Source organism: Penaeus monodon, chromosome 3 (assembly GCF_015228065.2).
Source record: "Penaeus monodon isolate SGIC_2016 chromosome 3, NSTDA_Pmon_1, whole genome shotgun sequence".
Lineage (NCBI taxonomy): Eukaryota > Metazoa > Arthropoda > Malacostraca > Decapoda > Penaeidae > Penaeus > Penaeus monodon.
In genome coordinates, this window is record NC_051388.1 from 9,686,948 (window position 1) to 9,705,851 (window position 18,904).

An 18,904-nucleotide genomic window follows, 5' to 3' on the forward strand; every position below is an offset into this window, starting at 1 on the left:
CTATCGTGTGGTCTCGCACGTTGCACTTTCGCACCATGATCTCCTCTTCGGGAATCTCCATCATGACTGCAATTTCAAAGCAAGTTGCAAAGCGCTGTCGATGACCGGTATAACGAACAAGTGATACAGGTAGATAAATGAAGAAAGAGATGAATTAATATTGCATTTATGTATGTAGACAGATAGGTAGACAAGTGGATAGAGAGAGAGGTAGGTATGTAGACAGGTAGATAGAAAGGTATATACGCAGGTAGGTAGAGGGGTAGGAAGATACATACATACATACATACATACATACATACATACATACATACATACATACATACATACATACATACATAAATACATACATAAATACATACATAGAAAGATGAATAAAGCACATAAGTTATAACACTCCCTTTCACAAAAGCAATACAAATCCTTCAGATAAAACGCAACGCTTACTGTCAGTGCCGATGTCTGTATTATAATGGAGATCGTCCGACTTAACTACATCAAGCGGGGGAACTTTGGTGCAAGAGTCGTCTGTTCCAATCTCACGTATACCCTGCAGTAAAATGTATTTATTTGTATATTCACATTAAATATTACATTAGGTTTGTCTATATATATTTACATTAAATATTATATTAGTTTTATCTATATATTTACATTAAATATTACAGTATGGCTTATCTATATATATTTACATTAAATGTTGCATTAGGTTTAGATATATATATATTTGCATTACATACGTGTCAGTTTATGTATAAAGAAATGGAAGTCAATGCGATGTTCTTATTTATGTTTATCTTTTTTTTTTCTTTTTTTAGGACTTTCATGTATATCTATACATTACGTATACAGTATTCCTTCTTATGTATCATGGAAAAAATTTTTTCACTTTTTTTTACTGCATTTTTTTGTGTGGGGGGGGCGAGGGTTATCGGAGGGGTACTATTTACAGGAGTTCTGAGACTTACCAACATAAGATCACTGGCTGCACTAACAATGGAATCTCCGATACTTTGCAACATTTGCGGCGCCATCACGTCCTCCTTTTGCACGCCCATTATGCAACGCTGTAAGAAAATGCGAGTGGTGTGTTTGTATGATAGACAGATAGATCTAAAATACTTATATATATATATATATATATATATATATATATATATATATATATATATATATATATATATATATGTACACTGCTCCAGATGATAACAAAGTTAACAATGCCTCAATCGACTCTCACACGTTGCCACACACCTCCAGCACCTGAATGAGATTACGACGGCTCTTAAGGTCGAGAGTCCTGGTCGAAAGCAAGCCCTCGGCGGTATTATGCGCAATCCTTGCGGCGGCCGCGGCTGTAACTTCGACTGAACCCAGAGTATCGAGGTTCGTTGTCTGAGCCATTCCCAAGAGTCCGAGACTTTGCTCTTTGGAGATGGCTAAGAGACGATCCTCCAGCTGGCCGCCCGAACGGCCTTCCAGTTGTAGCCAATCGGCCTGGGGGCAAGGGAAGAGGGGGGGGGGGGTGAGGGAGGTGAATGGCAACGTCAGTTTATTGAAATGAAAGGGTAAATTAATCTATTATGGGAAATGTGGATTAATGATTTGGTGATCCATAACTAGATGGATCAATTTGTAAACAAGGATTTAATAACAAAAAGAATCAATATATCTGATGAAATAGCTAGAAAAAAATAATAGACAAATAAATGAACAATAGGCGATTAACTAATTAAACAGCAAAACAAACAACTAACTCGTTACATTAATAAATACACTGGTGAGTAACTAACTGAATAATCAACTAAACAAATAAATAAATAATTAAATAAATAAATACCTAACTACCTTCCCACCCACCCACCCTCTCACCCACCAACCCATCACCCACCCACCCCTCACCATCCCACCCAAAACCCACCCACCCAAAACCCACCCACCTATTCCACCCACCCAAAACCCACCCACCCATTCCACCCACCCAAAACCCACCCACCCAACCGACCTGCTGCGCAATGGCCACGGCGGCCGAGCTCCACTGCAAGATGAGTCCGACGTCGTCCTGGCCAATGGCCCGGGCCAGGCGGAGCTTCACGTCCATCGCCTTGTAGGCTTCTTTGGTCGGCATCAGGATCTGGGGCCGAAGGGAGAGAGAGGCGTCTCTGGTTTCGTTTGGTTTCGATTTTTTTTAAAGATTTGGTTTCGTTTTCCTTTGATTTTTTTTTTTTTTGAGATTCGTTTTTGTTTTGATTTGACTTTTTTGAGATTTGTTTTTTTTTATAAGATTTGTTTTTCTTTTGTTTTTCTTTTTTAAGATTTTTTCTTGTTTTGTTTTTATTTTCTAAGATTTGTTTTTGTTTTGTTTTGATTTTTAAAGATTTGTTTTTTGCGTGTTTTTTCTTTTTTTTGTGATTTGTTTTGATTTTTCTTATTATGTGTTCTGATTTTTTTCTTTGTTCTGATTTTAATTATTATTATTATTTTTTTTATAATATTTTTTTTTCGCAAAAGGTAAATCAATACTAATGATTTGTTTTCGGAATTAATAGTTATCATTACCAGCATTATAACAAACTTTCTATAGCGATACTATCATTTTGTATATTTATTACTATCGTCCAATAAATGCTATAGACGAAAATAAGGATCATAAATATAATAGACCCAAATAATAACCATTAAAAACTATGAATAATAATGAAAATAATAGAGATAATCATAACATTTAAAAACAACCTTTATACACAGCCTACCTTAAGATTCTCCTCGACGACGTAATCTGTGTAGGAATCCCACAAATCCTTTATCCTCACGATCACTGTAAACACGCCGGGGGGGAATGCGAGTTTCATCACCTGAACGACGACCGGCTGGGTCTTGTGGTGCACCATCGATTCCATTTCCCCCTCGGCCGTTTTTCCTGTATGTTGCGGGTTTTTTTTAATTTACTTTTTATTATTCACTTATTTGTCTCATTGTTTATTTTATCCTTTTTTTATGTAGGTCCTGATACGGCATTGAATTAACTGACTGTGTACGTATACAGTATATATTTATTCATCACCTATTTATCTATATATTTATTTATCAGTTTATATATTCATTCGCTCATTCATTATTTTACTCATCCCTTTTATCCAGTTACAAAATTGGCATTTTGTTAAAATTCATAGAAATCCAGATTGAAATAAATGTGAATAAATCTAGAGAAGGTATGAAAACAAATTGACGGAGAGGAGCAAGAGGAGAGAGAGAGAGAGAGAGAGAGAGAGAGAGAGAGAGAGAGAGAGAGAAAGAGAGAGAGAGAGAGAGAGAGAGAGAGAGAGAGAGAGAGAGAGAGAGAGAGAGAGAGAGAGAGAGACAGACAGACAGACAGACAGACAGACAGACAGACAGAGAGCAAGGGAAAGAGAAATAGAGAGAGACAAATAAAGAATTACCAAAAAACATACAAAACAAACAGAAAAAAAATACGGAAATAAGGAAAAATAAACAATCAGATCTTTAAAAAAATTCAAAACTTACGATAGACCATATAATCCTTGACCCCGATATCCTCCGGGTCCTTCCAGTCCCAGCAGCGCAGGGTGTACACGCTCTGAAGGGCAAGGTTATCCTGAGGGTGCTCGAGGGCGCAGCTGCCTTCCTTCGGGCCTTGGTTCAGGAGCATGAAGTACGTGCTTTTTCCTGCAGGCAAGGAATGGGGCATTTAGTGTCGAAGGCGTTAGTTTCGGCCGTTAGTTCGTGTGTTTATTTATCTTTATTGTTTTGGTTTTCAGTTAGTTAACTTATTGATTTGTTTTATCTTATATTATTCATTTTGGTTTGTTTGTTTTGCTTTCCTTCACACTACTTTTTCCTTTTTTTTTCTTGGTTATTCTCCTGTTTCTTGTGTTTTTATTCTTTAACAAAATCTCGTGTCATTTTGTTCCCTTTTTACCAACACAGATCATATAAGAACTATATTTCTTTCTTCTTTTATTATTTTTCTCTTATTACTAACTTAAGCACAAAATTCAAAATACTTGTACAATCTTACCGACATATCCTGCGCCGTTGGTAACACTGACGCCGACGTGCACAGTTGTCACGGTCGGATTGTCTCTAAAGAAAACGGGATCAAAGGCAGTCTCGTCGCCAGTAGTTCCTATAGAAAATGGGAAGTCATTAAGAAAACGGCAGCCATTAAAGAAAACGGAGTCGAGCACAGAGAGTGGGAAGCTATTAACAAATTGCCATATTCGACTGGATAATACTCATTCCTAATTAGAAGATAAAATTTGGGATTTTACAAGGAATATGTGTTGTGAAATTACATATAAATAGGGGCTATAAAACCATTAAATAGGGATTTACTTTTACTAACACAAATGTATAAGTGAATTATGAAAACTTTACCTGTGTATGAGCGATAGTTCACATCAACTATGAAAGTTTCTGTACATCAGAGTCTACTTTACATGACTGAACTCCAATCTGAACAAGTGAATAGATAAATAAATAGATAAAAAGTAGATAAATTACAGCATAGATAACTAAAATAATAATAACAATGATACTGATAATTGTAATAATGATAACAATAATAATAAGAATAATGAAATAATAATGTTTATGATAATGATAATAATTATAATAATAACAATGATAATGATGATATAATAATGACAGCAATGATATAATAATAATGATGACGATAAAGATAATAATGATAAATGATAAAGATAATATTGATAATTTTGATGGTGATGATGATAAGGATAACAAAAAATAATAATAATAACAATAACTAATAATAATAACAATAACAATAACAATAACTATAAAAAAAATAATACTAACATGAACAACAACAACAACAAAAACATCAAAACAAACCCAATCCAAAAAGACAAACAACAAGCCAGTCCACAAGCAAAGGAACCGAACACGCGCAAACCCCTCACCCAGCACAAGATAAGCCGACCCGTTGGCGTACTCGTGGTCCAACTTGTCCGAAACTGTCCAGTTGTAACTTAAGGGTTCCTCGCACTCCATCTCGCAGCGCACACTTAAAGGGACTCGGTAAAAAGGGTTGATGTACACACCCTTGGAGGCCGGGCGGCAGAATTCCGGTAAGTTGCACCTGCGTGGATATGGGGTGGGTGAGAGGGTGAGTGAAGTGGGTGGGGAGGATGGGTGGGTGGGTGGAGAGTGGATGAGTGGATGGATAGCACGTAGGAAATGGTTAAATGGGGCAGATTTTGGGAATGGGTGATTGTAGGAAGAGAGAGATATCTGTGTTCTCTGTTTTTTCTGTCTTTCCCTTTCTTTTTCTGTTTCTCACTCCCTGTCTCTCTCTCTCTCTCTCCTCTCTTCTCTCTCTCTCTCTCTCTTCTCTCTCTCTTCCCTCTCTCTTCTCTCTCTCTTCTCTCTCCCTTTTCTCTCCCTTTTCTCTCCCTTCTCTCTCCCCTCTCTCCTCTCTTCTCTCTCTCTTCTCTCTCTCTTCTCTCTCTCCTTTCTCCCTCTCTCTCTCTCTCCTCTCTCTCTCTCTCACTCCTCTCTCTCTCTCTCTCTCTCTCTCTCTCTCTCTCTCTCTCTCTCTTCTCTCTTCTCTTCTCTCTCTCTTCTCTCTCTCTTCTCTCTCTCCTTTCTCTCTCCTTCCCTCTCTTTCTCTCTTCTCCCTCTCTCTCTTCTTCCTCCCTCCCTCTCTTCTCCCTCTCTCACTCTCTTCTCCCTCACTCACTCTCTTCTCCCTCCCTCCCTCACTTCTCCTTCCCTCCCTCTCTCTCTTCTCCCTCCCTCCCTCCCTTACTCCCTCTCTCCCTCCCTTACTCCCTCCCTCCCTCCCTCTCTTCTCCTTTCTCCCTCTCTCCCTACTTCCCTCTCCCCCATTTCTCCCCTCTCTCCCTCACCCTATCCTTCCCTCTTCCTCCCACTCCCTCAACACTACTCACTTGAGCTCCAAGATGGGCACAGAATAGGGCACTACCTTGACCTGCCCGTAAACCAAGGTCTTTCTCAAGTCTTTGGTGACCTTGGCCTCCATCTCGTACAGAGTGTCGTTACTCCAGAAATTGCGGCCGAGGAGAGTCAGCGTTAATTCGTACCACGCGAGGGAGCCTGGAGGGAGAGACCGCTGGCTTATTATTATTTTTTTTTTTTTTTATTATCATTATTATTATCATCACTATTGTTTTTTTATGTGTTGCGTCGACTGGTTGTTGTGTTTATATTCAGTTAATTTTTTTTTATGTTTTACTGATCTATAAGATTATATTTATATAGAGATAGATAGATATTGATTATATATATACAATATATTTACATTCATCTTTTTATATCTCATTTATCCTTTTATATCCTTTTTTTGCTTCTCACTTATTATTCTGCATGATGCCCAAAGAAAGTGACAGCTATTTGAGATAGGAAAAAAAAAAAAAAAAAAAAAAAAAAAAAAAAAATATATATATATATATATATATATATATATATATATATATATATATATATATATATATATATATGTATATATATATATATCACTTTATTTATATCTATCTACATATCTACCTATATTCATATATCAACCTATCTATCCACCTATCTATCTATCCACCTCTCCATCTACCTTGGCCATATCCGAAGCAACCGGCCGACCCATTCGCAGGAGCAACGGGTTTCGGGAAATCGAACCGGTGGTCGAGCCATCTCTCGCGCACTCGGCGACACCGCCACACCACGCTGAAGGTCTGGGGGTTTCGTACATAGATTTTTTGTTGTTGTTGTTGTTGTTGTTGTTTTGCTATTTATTTATTACTATTTAGCACATAAAAGTTTTTTTTCTCGCGCACTCGGCGACACCGCCACACCACGCTGAAGGTCTGGGGGTTTCGTACATCGATTTTTTTTTTTTTTTGGTGAGTGTGTGTGTGTGTGTGTGTGTGTGTGTGTGTGTGTGTGTGTGTGTGTTTGTGTGTGTGTGTGTGTGTGTGTGTGTGTGTGTGTGTGTGTGTGTGTGTGTGTGTGTGTGTGTGTGTGTGTGTGTGTGTGTGTGTGTGTGTGTGTGTGCGCGTGTGTGTGTTGTGGTGTGTGTGTGTGTGTGTGTGTGTTGTGTGTGTGTGTGTGTGTGTTGTGTGTGTGTGTGTGTGTGTGGTGTGTGTGTGTGTGTGTGTGTGTGTGTGCATGTGTGTGTGTGTGTGTTGTGTGTGTGTGTGTGTGTGTGTGTGTGTGTGTGTATGTGTGTGTATTTGTATGTATGTGTAAATGGGCATTATACAAGCTAAAAAATTATCATCAACGTTATAACCATCTTTATTATCATCAGTAGCACTACTAAGGGCCTTATAACCACTGATAATTAATAACTCCGCAGAAATATTCTCTCTCTCTCTCTCTCTCTCTCTCTCTCTCTCTCTCTCTCCTACCTCCTCTCACACAACCTCCCCAACCCTCCTCGTCTCCCCTCTCCCACCCCTTCCCTACACTTCTCAACCTTCCCCCTCTCCCCACACCCCCTCCCCTTCTCCCCACACCCCCTCCCCAACCCTCCCCTTCCCCCCTCACCTTATCCTCCGCGTCGTCAGGATCGACAGAGAGCAGCGCGGGTTCAAAGGCCACCTCCTGGTCGACGCCCACGACGACCCGAGACACGGCGTTCTTCAGCATGGTCGGGATGAGGGGCGTGGCTTCGACCTTGATGTAGGTGTAGGTTTGTTTCTGGAAAGGGATGTCGATGGGGAGGAAGGGGGGGTCTGGAGGGGGAGGGAGAAGGTATCGTTGTTTTAGACTCGTTGTTGTAGTTTTATTGTTGTTGTTATTTATCATTACTACGATTATTATGACTATCACCATTGTTATTATTATAATAATAATAATTATTATTATTGTTATTATTATTATTATTATTATCATTATTATTATTATTATCATTATTATTATTATTATTGTTGTTGCTGTTGTTGTTGTTATTATTATTATCATAATCATCGTCATCACCACCATCATTATTATTATTATCATCTGTATCATCATCATCACCGTCATCATCATGGTCATAATCATCATCATTATGATCATTATTATCATTTGTATCATCATAATCATCATCATCATCAATCATCAATAATCATCGTCATCACTAATACCGTAAAATATCAAATCCAAAATATTCACTGGCCAGCATTACAACCAAAAAAAAAGTGCCCTTTACACCGCATATCACAAATAACCGAACAAGAGCAGAAGCATCCTCACCCCACATATCCAGAGTGTAGACCAACATATAATATCCATAATCCAAGTAATGAGGAGGGATAATTAGCTCAGACTTGTTCCAGGAAGGGATATAATCGACCCTGACCGGCTGCCGGAGCTCGCCCATTGCATCCTCGACTCGATAGATCTGCCACCTCTTCCTGCAACATTGCAAGCAAATCAAGCGGGATGTGTAGGGAAGGGATGAGTCGAAGGGATTCATATTTCATTCATTCATTTATTTGTTTATCTTATGAATGGCTGGGTAAGGGTTGGGATTCACGTGTTATTGGGCTAAAGCCAGTCGGGAGAGGTAGGAGGTAGGCAGATACATAGATATATACATTTACACATATGCATATATAAGCACATCATACATACATATCTATCTATCTATCCATCTTTTCTGTGTGTGTGTGTGTGTGGGTGTGTGTTGTGTCACAGAGAGAGAAAAGATAGTTAGATAGACAGACAGATAGATCGATAGATAGAGAGGAGAGAGAGGGAGAGAGAGAGAGAGAGAGAGAGAGAGAGAGAGAGAGAGAGAGAGAGAGAGAGAGAGAGAGAGAGAGAGAGAGAGAGAGAGAGAGAGTCATACAGAGATAGAGACAAACAGACAGAGAGCCAGACAGACAAACAGACAGAGAGCCAGACAGACAAACAGACAGAAAGAGCCAGACAGATAAACAGAGAAACACAAATTTTTAAAAAATCTCAAAAAGACAGAAAAAAAATCTCCCAACCGGGGCCACTCACTTGGTCTTGAGGGTCAGCTGGCACTTGACGAGGGCCCGCGTGAAGAAGGGGTTCTCACGGCTCTTCTTGACCCTGACGGCGTGGAGGTAGTACCTGGCCTGCCCCACGATGGACACTGACGGAGGGTTGCACGCGTAGTCCGAAACTACGAACATGAGGGTGCGGGTCTCGACGCTCACTTGGTTGAAAGCGACGGCGGTGATGTTGAAGATGCCGTTTTTCCTGGTGGGGAGAAGGGAGGGTGAGGGTGAGGTTATGGGGGAGAGGGGGAGGGGGAGGGGAGGGGAGGGGGAGGGGAGGGGTGATGTTGAAGATGCCTTTTTCCTGATGGGGAGAAGGGGGGGTGGGGGTGAGGGTGAGTTTGAGGGGGAGGGGGGAGGTTGAGGGGGAGGGAGGGGGAGGGAAGCGGGAGGGGGTGAGGTTGGGGGAGGGGGAGGGGAGGGGTGATGTTGAAGATGCCGTTTTTCCTGGTGGGGAGAAGGGGGGGTGAGGGTGAGGTTAAGGGGAAGGGGGGAGGGGTGGAGGGAGGGTGAGGGGGGTGAGGGTGAGGTTATGGGTGAGGGGTGAGGGAGGGAGGAGGAGGGGAGAAGGAGGGGGTGATGCTGAAGATGCCGTTTTTCCTGGTAGGGAGAAGGAGGTGAGGGTGGGGGAGAAGGAGGGGGAGGGGAGACGGAAGGGGGAGGGAAGGGGGGGAGGTTGGGGAGGTGGAGGGGAGGGGTGATGTTGAAGATGCCGTTTTTCCTGGTGGGGAGAAGGGGGGGGGTGAGGGTGAGGTTATGGGTGAGGGGGTGAGGGTGAGGTTGGGGGGAGAGGGAGGGGGTGAAAATACCGTTTTTCCTACTGGGAGAAAAAGGAAGGGGGAGGGGAGGATGAGGGAGGGAAGGGGAAGGGGGGATGAGGGAGGGATGGGGGAGGGGAGGATGAGGGAGGGAAGGGGGGGAGGTTTGGGGAAGGGGGAGGGGGTGATGTTGAAAATGCTGTTTTTCCTGGTGGGAGAAGAGGTGGGTGAGGGGTGAGTTTATGGGGGAGGGGGGAGAGGAGGGGGTGAGATGGTAGGGGGAGGGTGACAGTGCATGGGGGTGAGGGACGGGAGAGAGAGCTGGGGGGGGGGGGAAGGGGTGAAATGTAATGGTGGGAATTTTTAAAAAATGAGCATAATCCCTCCTACGCACACAAAAATAAATAAATAAATAAATAAATAAATAAATGCATAAATAAATAAACTCTACAGACTTTCGTGATTTAAACTGAAGTTCGAGAGGTCACACACTTATTTTAAAAAATCAAAGAAACAGACAAACAAAAAAAAAACAAGAAATACAATGCCCCCCAACCTCCCTACCCCCCCCCCAAAAAAAAAAAAAGGAAAATAGATTAGACAAATAAAACTCACACATAAACTTACGTGAAGTTCATCTGGAGTTCAAGAAGTTTGTTCGAAAAGGAAATGATAAAAACAATAATTCATAATTCAAAAAACGAAAATAATCGAAACAAATAAATCAGACAAAACAAAACTTCCACCTCAGAGACAAATAAACTTGCGTGGAAGTTCATCTGAAGTTCAAGAGACCTGTCCGAAAACCAATCCATCTCCGTACTCAAAAAAAAAAAAAGGCAAATGAAACCAGACAAAATAAAATCAAAACCAGCAAAACTTCTCCCCCCAGACAAATAAAACTCCTCCCCCACTCACATATAAACATGCGTGAAGTTCATCTCAAGCTCAAGAGGCCTGTCCGAGAAGTAATCCATCTCGTATTTGGACGCGCAACCGGCCTCGTCTCCCATGACCTCGAACCGACTCCTGTCCCCCCAGGCCAGCATCAGGCAGGTCCCGACGCCGAGGCTGTACAGGTTGACTTGCACGGTCTGGACGTGGCCCTGGGGAGCGGGGAGGGGGAGGGGAGGGGGAAAGAAGAAAAAAGTGGGGGGTTATTTTTTTAATTTCGAGTAGGATTAATTTTTATATATTTTTTTTATTATTATTTATTTTATTTGTTTCATTTTATTATTGTTGTATTCTCTTTTTTTATTTTTTCGAATTTGGGATATGTGATTTTATTTTTTTATTTTTTACTTTTTATCTTTTTTTCGAATTTGGGATCTGTGATTTTTTTTATTCTTTTTTCTTAATTTTGAGTTCAGCTTTGACTTCTTTTTCTTTGAATTTCGTTTTTAATAGTTTTTTGTAAAACTTCTTTTTTGTATTTCTTTTTTTAACTTGAATTATAAACCTCGTTGGCATTAATTTTTACTTGTTCTTTTTTCTAATAATTTCACTTGGTGTGTTAGTAGCAACTCATCACAATATCGTTTTTAGTAAAATATCAATTAACCATCCCATCCCTAATATCCCATACTACTACCCCCCCCCCCTATTCCCCAACCCCCATCATCCCTCACCCCTTTTCACCCCTACCATGGGTTTCACTTCGCCGAAGTCGAAGAGCTCGAGGCCTCGAACGATTCCCGAAATCTCGAAGAAGAGCTCGAGGTGCACGGATTCGAACAAGTTGATGGCGGTCACCAAGACGTTCACGGGGCCTTCCTGGGGGGTGGGGGGTGGAAGGGGGTAGGAAGAGGAGGAAGGGCAGGAGGGAGGGAGGAAAGAGAGGAAGGTAATGGTGGGGACAGAGAGGGAGGAGAGAAGAGAATAGGGGGGGGAGGGGAGCAGGAGGAAGAGAGGAGGGATAGATAAAAGAGGGAGGAAGGAGGATTGGATGAAAGAGAATGAGAAAAAAGGCCGGTGAAATATATATAGAGTTTACAGTACATATATATAATACATCACCAATAATACACCATTAAAAAAGCTGCAACGATCACAGGACAATAAAACACCAGAACAAGTGATAAGCATAAAAAAACAATCATAACAGTCGTAACTAACACATATTTTTTCTCAGATGAAAGCAAAGTCGTCATGATAAGTGCAACAATACACAATGACGTTGCATCACCATTAATGACACTCACTGTGGGGAAATGCCAGTGAAACGGATGACTCATTGGCTCGTAGGGATCAGGGACCTCGTATGTAAAGATTGTCTGGTTGTTTGTGGCGTTTCGGACGACGTAACTGTATATCGACCCTGCAATTTGCAAAATATGGGAGATTGCTGGGTAATTTCAATATTTTTATTTATTGGGTAACCTTAGTTTTCTGCGCTGTTTGCAATATGTGTGATGGTGAATCATATGTAAAAATTCTCGTTTTTTCCTATTGATAATTATCTATAGAATTTGCAATATTTTTTTTCTTCTTTTTCAAATTAATTCACGTTTATTTGAAAATTATCCTCCCAATTCTGGTGAAATTATCAACTGCGGAATTTGCATTATATATTATTATTCCTGAAATATGTAATGGGTATGTTTTTCACGCGCTGTCTGGTGTAATATTCTTTTGAAATTAGTAATGAAGGAAATGAGAGTGGATAGAGGAGGAAAGTAGATTATCTTCATTATCAAATTGTTTTTAGATTATCTGTTCAACTAATACTATGTAAGGAAGAGCACTAATGGGTTGCATTTTCTTTTAAAGATATATATCCCACTGTCGTTTTACAGGTAATCTGATTTTAGAATGAGAGAGAGAGAGAGAGAGAGAGAGAGAGAGAGAGAGAGAGAGAGAGAGAGAGAGAGAGAGAGAGAGAGAGAGAGAGAGAGAGAGAGAGAAAGAGAAAGAGAAAGAGAAAGAGAAAGAGAAAGAGAAAGAGAGAGAGAGCGAGAGAGAAGAGAGAGGGAAAGGGAGAGAACGAGATAGAAAGAATGAGAGAGAGAGAAACAGACACAGAAACAGAAACAGACAAACAGACAAACATCCAGACAAAAAGAAAGCAAACACGCCCAACAAACAAACAAACAGACAAAAAAAAAGAACCACCGAATGAACAAGATCTCACCCCTGGTCAGAACGGGGAAGAAGGTCACATTCTTGTCCGCGGGGAAGACGTTGGCGGCAGGGCCGAACCCCCTGCGCTCCACGGTGAGGGCGAGAGTCGGGAAGTAACGGTTGTACATTTGCAGGTCCTTGATTTCCTCCACGATCGTCACCTGTTTTGGTTTTGGTTTGGTTTTAATTATTTCTTATGTATTTATTTATGTCCTTATTATAATATATATATATATATATATATATATATATATATATATATATATATATATGTATATATATATATTGAAGAAGAAGAAGATTAGGAGGAGGATTAGGTCTAGGATTAGGAAAATAACGATAATGATAAATAACAATAACAATAAGGATACCAATCATAACAACAACAACAATAAAACAAACATCAACAACAAAAACATCAATCACAACACGCAACCCCAACAACGACCCCCCCCCAAAAAAAAAAAAAAAAACACCCACACTACAACTCACATTACACGTGACATTACACCCGGACACCTCGTTAAAGATGAACGCCTCGACCGAGAACACCCCGTCCTCTTCGTAAGTGTGGTTGAACAGCGGCATTCCGTCTCCAGGATCCGCGAAGGCCACCACGTCCTCTCCCGTTCGGTCGCCCCAGTTGATGATGACCGTGGCGTTGGTCGGGAACGGGAGTCCTGCCGTGTCGTTGAAGCGGAGGGTAGCCTCTGGGGGAAGGAAGGAAGGAGGGAAGGAAGAAAGAAAGCTTTTTTTGTGGGGGGTGAAGAGGGTTGACGAGGGGGGTTCAGGTGTTAATGGGGGGGGGGGGGGTGAGAGTTGGATGGGGTGTGTGTGGTTAGGAGTGGATGTAGGCCGTGGCGTTGGCCAGGAACGGAAGACCTGCCGTGTCGTTGGAACGGAAGGTAACCTCTGGGAGAAGGAAGGGTGTGAGGGAGAGGGTGTTAGGGGTTGGTTGGTAGGGGCATGGTTAGAGAGGGGGGAGGGGGCATTTGACGGGGACAAAATCAAGTTAAACAAGTCTGCCACAACTTCTCCCTTCCTACCCCAGCACATGAACCTTTCCTTTCGCGAAACCCTACTGAGCCAACGCATCATAACTTCCTCCTCTCCTCACCTTCAGTAGGTATCTTGAAAGCAAAAAGCTCGTCGTCTGGCCAAACTTCCCACGTCTGGACTACAGGATGCTGGACGTGCAGGTCGACGAAGGCCACGACAGGATCCGAGTCCAGATTGTGCTTGTTTGCCCCCTCCAGGAAGGCCACGTAGACGCCAGGCACTTCCACGTGGGCGGTCAGGTTGAGGGTGTGACTCTCTGGGCCCGCTGGGAGGTCATCTGCGGGGTGGAGGGAGGGAGGGAGGAAGGGGGATGAACAAGGAAGAAGGAAAATATGATGATGAAGAGAGAGAGAGAGATGGGGGAGGGGGAGAGAGGGAGAGAGACAGAGAACGAAAAAGAGCGAAACGAGAGTACACAGCCAAATGCAAATCCAACCATACACAAACACGAAAAGCAGCTTTCATCTCTAAAAAAAAGAAAGTTACCTTTTTATGTTTTTTTTTAATTCAATTTCCGTGAATATCCCCTACGATCTATTACCAAAATCATTATATCCCAACTCTATCAATTCCCTCATACAATCACCAACAAAAACAAAATAAATAAGAGAAAAAAACACTAACCCGGTATCGTATACTGGGTCACGTGACTAATAGCAGGAACGGTGAAGTTGAGATCCATTGGCCCTGACTTGTCGACCTGGACTGAGAGGTTGAATGCCACGTCTGACCTGTAAGGAAAAAAATGTACTACCTTTAGAAAAACCGGGAGTTTTTTTTTTTTTTTTTTTTTTTTTTTTTTTTTTTTTTTTTTTTTTTTTTTTTTTTTTAGGAAGACAGAAAAGAAATTTGTGGTATTTTTAGGAAGACAAGGAGCTAATGGAATATAAGGATGAAGGCAGGACGGAAAATGTGCTACTTTTAGGAAGACGGGGGGGTTATAATTTTAGGAAGACAGGGAGGTAAATTTGACACTTATAGGAAGGCAAGGAGAAAATATTGAATAAAGGAGGGAAAAACGTGTTATTTTTCTGATATAAAGTTTTTTAAATATGCATTTTTAAGGAAAAGGGGGATATGCAGTAGTTTTATTTTCATCAAAAATGAAACTCATAATATTTTACGAAGAAGAAAATAACATCAATCTCACGGAAAGCCACGACCCCTTTCGAAAAAAACAACAGCTTTTCGGTTATCAGGTGACTAAGCCTTTTGTTTTCAACTATCTACAGATGCTGATATGTTTTGCGTTTGTGTAGACAATGGCGATAAAAAATATGATACAATACGATAGCAGCGATACCGATTGAAATAATATTAAATGTGATTTTGTTGATGATAATGATCAAGGCAATTTTAACGACGGTAGATAAAGATACAAGCGTACAAAATAAAGTATGAAAAAGTCATAATAAAAATATCGACGTAAGATCAACAACAGCCAGCACAACCAAGAAATAGATAACACCACCAACAACAACAATAACAACAAAGCACTAACCTTACGTAGTACGGAGGGTCGAGGTTAATAAAACCGTTGAATTCCTCCGTCTCGATCTGCGACACGGTGAAGGTAATGTTTTCGATAACCCACTGGCACGAGGTCACAGCCGAGCCCAGGATCTCATTCGTGACCTGTGTATAGATGTTATGATAAATAAACAGTTATGTAGGAGTATGTTTACAATATGTATACATAGATACACAAATACATACACTTAAATACAGACGCACGCACATACATACACTACACTACACTACACACTGCACTATACGCAAACACACACACACACACACACACACACACACACACACACACACACTACACACTTCACACTACAAACACACACACACACACAGACACACTACACACTACAAACACACACACAAACACACAGAGAGCACCCACCATATGAAACACGGTGAGTACAACATCTTCACCGATTTTGTGGCAAGTGTGGTTAATCTGCAGTTTTGATGGACGCTTGACAACAACACTGAAGAAGTACTCGTAGCCTGTCTGTTCGCCGTCTACGCCTTCAGGAGGGTCGTCTGTGGGGGAACTCGATGACTCGGGTGCTCTGTGGGGAGAAGAGAAAGTGAAAATAAGGAGGAATTGGAGCAGATGAAGAAAGAGAGAGAAGGAGGAGGAAGAAGAAGTAGAAGAGGAAGAGGAAGAGGAAAAGGAGGAGGAGGAGGAGAAGAAGAAGAAGAAAAAAAAAGAAAAGGAAGAAGAAGGAGGAAGGGGAGGAGAAAAAGCATACAGAACAGATAGACGATATATTTGAATGATAAAAGAATCAGACCAAAGAGACAATAAATCAAACCCGAAGTAAAAGTAGGAAAAGACAAAGAAGATAAATGAATCTATAAAAAGCAGATGACAAAAGAAAGAAAAAAGAGAAACACCTCTTAAAAAAAATCGCGAAATCTCTCAAAAAAGAAGAAAAAAAGGAAAGATGAAGCAGAAGAAAACAGGAAGAAAAAGAAGAGAAAAAGAAAAAGCAAAAAAAGAAAAAAAAAGAGAAAAGAAGACGAAAAACAAAAAGAAAAAAGAAAAAAAGAGAAGAAAACTAATAAGAAAAGACGGTTACAAACAAAACGGAGAAAACAACAACAAACAAACAAAAAATAAACAAGACGAAAAAGATAAGAGAGAAAAAAAAAACTTACCAAAGAAAGCAAAGTCCAAAAACCCGAGCCCTTAACCCACCTCCTTAAGACGGGCCCTTGAATGAAGAAAACGTCTCCCGGAATCACCTCTTGGCTGACCTCAAGGAAGCTGTTGCCGTCCGCTGGCGTTCCCTCGTACAGCACGACGCTCTCCCAGGCATGCGCCTCTGGGGGCAAAGGGGGAGGAAGTAAGGAGGGCTGGTTTTGTAAGTAAGGAGGGCTGGTTTTGTAAGTAAGGAGGGTTGGTTTTGTAAGTAAGGAGAGTTGGTTTTGTAAGTAAGGAGAGTTGGTTTTGTAAGTAAGGAGGGCTGATTTTGTAAGTAAGGAGGGTTGGTTTTGTAAGTAAGGAGAGTTGGTTTTGTAAGTAAGGAGAGTTGGTTTTGTAAGTAAGGAGGATTGCTTTTGTAAGTAAGGAGAGTTGGTTTTGTAAGTAAGGAGAGTTGGTTTTGTAAGTAAGGAGGGTTGGTTTTGTAAGTAAGGAGGATTGCTTTTGTAAGTAAGGAGAGTTGGTTTTGTAAGTAAGGAGGGCTGATTTTGTAAGTAAGGAGGGTTGGTTTTGTAAGTAAGGAGGATTGCTTTTGTAAGTAAGGAGGGTTGGTTTTGTAAGGAGGGTTGGTTTTGTAAGTAAGGAGGGTTGGTTTTGTAAGTAAGGAGGATTGCTTTTGTAAGTAAGGAGAGTTGGTTTTGTAAGTAAGGAGGGTTGGTTTTGTAAGTAAGGAGGGTTGGTTTTGTAAGTAAGGAGGATTGCTTTTGTAAGTAAGGAGGGTTGCTTTTGTAAGTAAGGAGAGTTGGTTTTGTAAGTAAGGAGGGTTGGTTTTGTAAGTAAGGAGGGCTGATTTTGTAAGTAAGGAGGGTTGGTTTTGTAAGTAAGGAGGATTGCTTTTGTAAGTAAGGAGGGTTGCTTTTGTAAGTAAGGAGGGTTGGTTTTGTAAGTAAGGAGGGTTGGTTTTGTAAGTAAGGAGGGTTGGTTTTGTAAGTAAGGAGGATTGCTTTTGTAAGTAAGGAGGGTTGGTTTTGTAAGTAAGGAGGGTTGGTTTTGTAAGTAAGGAGGGTTGGTTTTGTAAGTAAGGAGGGTTGGTTTTGTAAGTAAGGAGGGTTGGTTTTGTAAGTAAGGAGGGTTGGTTTTGTAAGTAAGGAGAGTTGGTTTTGTAAGTAAGGGGAGTTGGTTTTGTAAGTAAGGAGGATTGCTTTTGTAAGTAAGGAGGGTTGCTTTTGTAAGTAAGGAGGGTTGGTTTTGTAAGTAAGGAGGGTTGGTTTTGTAAGTAAGGAGGGTTGGTTTTGTAAGTAAGGAGGGTTGGTTTTGTAAGTAAGGAGGGTTGGTTTTGTAAGTAAGGAGGTTGCTTTTGTAAGTAAGGAGAGTTGGTTTTGTAAGTAAGGAGGGTTGGTTTTGTAAGTAAGGAGGGTTGGTTTTGTAAGTAAGGAGGGTTGGTTTTGTAAGTAAGGAGAGTTGGTTTTGTAAGTAAGGAGGATTGCTTTTGTAAGTAAGGAGAGTTGCTTTTGTAAGTAAGGAGAGTTGGTTTTGGAAGTAAGGAGGGTTGGTTTTGTAAGTAAGGAGGGTTGGTTTTGTAAGTAAGGGGAGTTGCTTTTGTAAGTAAGGAGGGTTGCTTTTGTAAGTAAGGAGGGCTGATTTTGTAAGTAAGGAGGGTTGGTTTTGTAAGTAAGGAGAGTTGGTTTTGTAAGTAAGGAGGGTTGATTTGTAAATCAGGAGAGTTGATTTATATGTGAAAGGAATTGATTTGTAAGTAAGGAAGGCCGATTCTTATTCATGGTATTCGTAAGCAAAGGAAAGTTGATCAGTAAGTAATTCGTTTGATTTGTAAGCAAGGAAAGCTGATATGGGATTCCTTGATTATCTTGTTTCTTCGTAGTCATTCGCCTCTGTAAGCAAGGAAGCAAGGAAAATTAATTGTTGATTTAGTTGATTTTGGAAGAGCGATTTGTAAGTGATTCGTAAGTATGGGAAGGAGGAGAGGAGAGATGATTCAGAAGCGAGTGTGGGCGATTTGTAAGTAAGGAAAGTTGATTTGTAAGTAAGGAGAGTTCATTCAGAAGCGGGTATAGGCGATTTGTAAGTTAGCTAAGTTGATTGGTAAGTAGGGAGGGCTGATTCAGAAACAAGGAATGGCGATTCATGAGCCAGGAAGGTTTATTTGTAAGTAAGAAAAGTTGATTCCGGAAAATCGATTCACAGGCGACAAAATTCGATTTATGAACAAGAAAGTTGCCTTAAACGCAAGAGAAACAGAAATGAAAAAAATGCAATTTACAGGCAAGAAAAGATGA